Source organism: Ailuropoda melanoleuca, chromosome 16 (genome assembly GCF_002007445.2).
Source record: "Ailuropoda melanoleuca isolate Jingjing chromosome 16, ASM200744v2, whole genome shotgun sequence".
Classification (NCBI taxonomy): domain Eukaryota; kingdom Metazoa; phylum Chordata; class Mammalia; order Carnivora; family Ursidae; genus Ailuropoda; species Ailuropoda melanoleuca.
Genome location: NC_048233.1, coordinates 27,661,029 through 27,666,179, shown reverse-complemented (window position 1 = coordinate 27,666,179; position 5,151 = coordinate 27,661,029).

The window sequence follows — 5,151 nt, the reverse complement described above, 5'->3', positions numbered from 1 at the left end:
TTATTAATATATTAGAAATCTACAAATCTGTTTTGTACTTTTTATACTGTTGGATACTTATAATCAAAACTTTTACTTAGGGTATTGAATAAATTTAGTCTTACTAGAAAATAAAAGAAGCTGTTCTGTGGCTTTGTTTAAAAGGTATTCTTAGGTAAGAATAACGTTTTTGGCCTTCACAGATACTCAGTTTAACTCCCTAAGTTTTATAATAAGCCATGAAGGAAAAAAGTCCTCTTTATGGAGAGATACTTTAAAAGACATTTTAACTGACATGCCGAATAATTAACCTTAGTAGATAAGATGATTTTCATAATGAAGGACAAACTCTTTCTAGTGGTTGCTTGATTTTTTTTTTTCCTTTTCTGCTCTTCTGTTTTCTATTTCATTATTTATTTATTTATTTATTTATTTTAAATGTCTCCAGTGTTTTAATGTCTATGATGTGGTTTTATTGTTACTGCCTATTGGAATAGTGGGGAATCATCATTGAGACTTTATTATTTTTTTTTTAGACTTTTTAAAAATTAACATATAATGTATCTATTTGTTTCAGGGGTACAGGTCTGTGATTCATCACTCTTGCACAATACACAGCCCTCCCTACAACACATACCCTCCCCAGTGTCCATCACCCAGCCACCCCATCCCTCCCACCCCTGGCCGCTCCAGCAACAAACCCTCAGTTTGTTTCCTGAGATAAGAGTCTCTTATGGTTTGTCTTCCGCTCTGGTTTTTGTCTTCCTTTTTTCTTCTTTTCCCCTATGATCCTCTGCCTTGTTTCTCAAATTTCGTATACCAGTGAGATGAAATAATTGTCTTTCTCTGATTGACTTATTTCTCTTAGCATAATACCCTTTACTTTCATCCACATAGTTGCAAATGGCAAGATTTCATTTTTTGATGGCTGCATAATATTCCATTTTACACACACGCGCACATGCATACATACACATACACACCACCATCATTGAGACTTTAAAGAAATTATAAAAACTGGTGATAGCAAAAGGTGGATTTTGGCATTGGAGTCAGACATGGTCTCTAATTTCTGGCCATGCCCCTTATTAGCCATTTGAGTCACTTGGTCTTCGTGAGCCTCCAAACTTCTGTAAAATAATTTACTTTATAGAATTATTTACTTCATAGAATTATGAGGAATCTAAAGGGGTGTAATCCATATCGACTTTTTTTTTTTAAGATTTTATTTATTTGAGAGAGCACGGTCGCAGAAGAGGGGGCAGAGGGAGAGGGAGAAGCAGACTCCCTGCTGAGCGGGGGGCCCTACGTGGGGTTCAATCCCAGACCCTGAGATCATGACCCAAGCCAAAGGCAGACACCTAACCATCTGAAACACCCAGGCACCCAATACAGTCAGTGTTTGAATTTGGTTTGAGGTAGTCCAGATGATTTGCCAACATCTAATCTAGTCACTCTGAATTTACCAAGTTAACCTGAAGTTAAGCTCAGGTGGTTGGCAGAAATCATTTCCTGTGGCTTTAGGATGGAGAGCCCAGATATCTTAACTGGCTGTAGGGCCCTGGGTTCCTCGCCACCTGGGTTCTTCTGATGTGCCTGCTTCCTGCATCAAGCCAGCAGATCTCCAGAGCCAGTTTGCTAGCGAGTCCGAGTCTCCTCAGGTCCTGTCCACATTCAAATGAAGAAGATTACACAATGAACACCGTGAGGTGGGGTGTGGGGCTCATGAGGGATGTCTTAGAGTATTGTCTGCCACAGCACCTCATTTTCTTTTCTGACCGAATCACTTGAAATTGGGCCTCTTTGCCCTACATTACAAGTGCTTTCTGTAGCAAGTTAAAAAAAAAAAAAATTCCCCTACTGTGGGTCAGGCGCTTTTAAACATTGTTTAAACAACTTTGCAAAGTTAAAAAACCAAACAAACCTGTTCACAGGTAAGTGGAGGTGCAAGGAGGTCTTTTGTAACTTAAATGAAATCAACTTTCCCGAGTCCAAAGCCTTTCCTCACTGAATTGGCCCCTATCCCTGCTATAGCAGTGGTATTGTCTTAACCTGCATTTGGAGGTGGTTACTAACCTTGCTCTGTTTTGAAGGTTGAAAATGAGAGGTTGACTTAGTCTAAATCAGTTGATCAAGTTTTGTTTCTTAATTGTGATATACCTGTTAATATACTGTCTTTTTGTGTAGCGAAACAACTGGATATTCTAAAAATAAATGAAGGTAGGGGCGCCTGGGTGGCACAGTGGTTAAGCGTCTGCCTTCGGCTCAGGGCGTGATCCCGGTGTTATGGGATCAAGCCCCACATCAGGCTCCTCTGCTAGACACCCTCTGCTTGTGTTCCCTCTCTCACTGGCTGTCTCTATCTCTATCGAATAAATAAATATCTTTAAAAAAATAAATAAATGAAGGTAGCCAGAGTTCCCTGCTTGCTCTTCAGTGAAGGATGAAGATGCCCGGGGAGCCTCGTGGTCCAGCGTTCCTATAAGTTTCCTAATGTTCCAGATTTAGCATTGTGGCACTCTGGCAGTCATTTTTGTGTGATGTTCAGTGACCTGGGAAGGGAGGCAAAAGCCAAATTGGATCAAAGATAGATAAATTCACAGGCTTATGTTCTCAAAGGGAGGGTTCTAACAATTTCTTGAGCTGTGGAGTTTGGTTACTCATTGTGACCATGAGAATGCTTTCGGGTGCGGGTATCTTGCACCCTGGTTAGAAGCTGCTTGTTATTGCATGTTAAGTTAGTCTTGGACATACTTAGTTGCTGGCTTCAGTGTAAAAGAGTTTGATCTTGTAGTTCAGAGAACTGAAAAGATTTGGGCAAAGCCTCTCCTTTTTTTCAATGCTTGAAAGGGGGGGGAATAATTTGGTCTGTCTTAGAACTTGGTTTTCTACACTCAGCTTACATTAGCTTTAACATTGTGCGGGGGTTTTTGTTTTTGCTTTTTTGTAATTACAAGAAAGGGTGGTTTTAAATATAAAAAGTCTCAAAAATCTCAAGATTATTCAGTCATTGGATTAAAATAGGAACTTGAACAATTATGTCGTGCCCCCCCCCACACACAAACACGTTTGTAAGGTAACAGTGTATTCTTCGCCTCCAACCACCTTTACGCTCCACTGCAGGGTTGATTCTGTCCCCACCACTCCAGGGACCACTGATGGCTTTCTCATGGGGAATTCCAGAGTCCTCAGTTTTTCATGTAGCACCTCAGCAGCACTTGCTATAATGGATGGTATCTTTCTTCAGATATTCTTGGCCGGTAACACTGCAGCCGCTAGGTTTTCCTACCTCACATGCTCACTGGCCAGGTCATCTTCGGGGCTCTTCCTGGACCATCTCCATCCCCACCATCCCAGATACTATCTAAAATATGCTGGCATCTCTCAAGTCTATCTCCAGAGCTTTTTATCAGTCAGGGTGTTGGCAGGAAGTAGACGACTTACCGAAATGCATAATTTGAGGAAAGCTTAATAAAGGGACTTTACAAAGTGTGCATGTGGTATAGGGAAACCCCAGGGGAGAATGCAGTTCTCAGGCCCAGTAACACTGGGACTAGTAATATTGGAGTGCTGTTCCCACCTTCAGGTCTGAAAGGTTGAAGGGAGGGAGTGGTTAATGGAACCAGGAGACCTGCTATATAGAAAGGGTGGGAAACTGGGAAGCTGCAGGAGTATATGTATATTCCTGTCACTTTCCAGATTGGCCAACTCCATCATTAGTGCTTTCACACATACTGTTTGGTCCCCCTGACCCATTTCCCTACCACCTTCTAGCCAGGCTTCACCTCCTAACACTTCAGGTTTCCTCTCAGGTACCACTTGGGGAAGCCTTCCAGAGTAGCCCCTACCCCCATCACTCACAATTATATGCTGAGTAGGTTCCCTGAAAGCTGGAACCATGTCTTTTCTCACCACTGTCACTCCCAGTCTAGCACAGTGATTACTACAATGTAAATAGGAACCCAATACATATTTATTGATTATAATTTTGTATTTTCAGAAGTTCATAGAAGAATTTATGCTAATGGTCTGTTTTTTAAAAATATTTATTTTAAAGAGGGAGGGACAGGGAGAGGGAGAAGCATACTCCCCGCTGAGCAGGAAGCCTGATGCCCTTCCCAGCACCTGGAGATCATGACCTGAGTCAAAGGCAGAGTCCCAAGCAACAGAGCCACCCAGGCGTCCCTAGGCTGATGGTCCTGATATTCAAGAATTTGAAACATTTAAAAGTTGAAAGGGCAGTACCATAGTATAACTTCCCTAGATCCAGCAACTGTTAACATTTTACCACATGTACTTCTAATTTGTTTTGCTGAATCATTTGAAAGTAGTGACAACATGGCACTTCATCCCTGGATACTTGAGCATTCATCTTGGAATAAGGATTTTCTACATAAAACCACAATGCCATTGCCACACCTGAGATAATAATAACATCTAATATAATCTGTATGGGATAAATTGCCCTATTATCCCAAATGTCTTTTAAAACCTTTTGCTTGGAGCACCTGGGTGGCTCAGTAGGTTAAGCGTCTGACACTAGATCTCAGCTCAGGTCATGATCTCACGGTTGTGGAATTGAGCCCTGTGTTGGGCTCTGCTCCGCGCGGGGACTGCTTCAGATTTTCTCTCTCCGCTCTCTCTACCTCTTCTCCCCCCATGTTTTCTCTCTCTCAAATAAATAAAAATCTTTAAAACTTTTTCCTCATCCAGGACCCAATCAAGATTTTTGCATACATTTTAATCTGGAATAGTCCTCCCTGCCTTTTTTCCCCTGTGATACTGAGTTTTGGTGTCCCAGTCAGTTGTACAATGTCCCATATCCTCGACTTTTTCTGGTTTTTCTTAGTAGATTTGGACTGTACTTTTTGGTAAGAATGTAACAGGCTATGTGGTTCATCTCTTATTGTGTCACATCAAGATGCATGCAATGTCAAGTTGATGCTAAGATTGATCATTTGGTTAAGATGGTGACTGCCAGAACTTTCCATTTTAAAGGACGTTTTTTCCTTTTGTCAATGAACAATCTGTGGGGTGGTAAGTACTGTGAGACTTTTTAAACAAACTTTCACTCAAGTATTCATTGAGCATCTATATCCAAGACCCTATTACGTGTCCTAAATAGTTCCTCACACTTGAGAAGTCATGCCATCCTTACCTCCTTTGAGGATC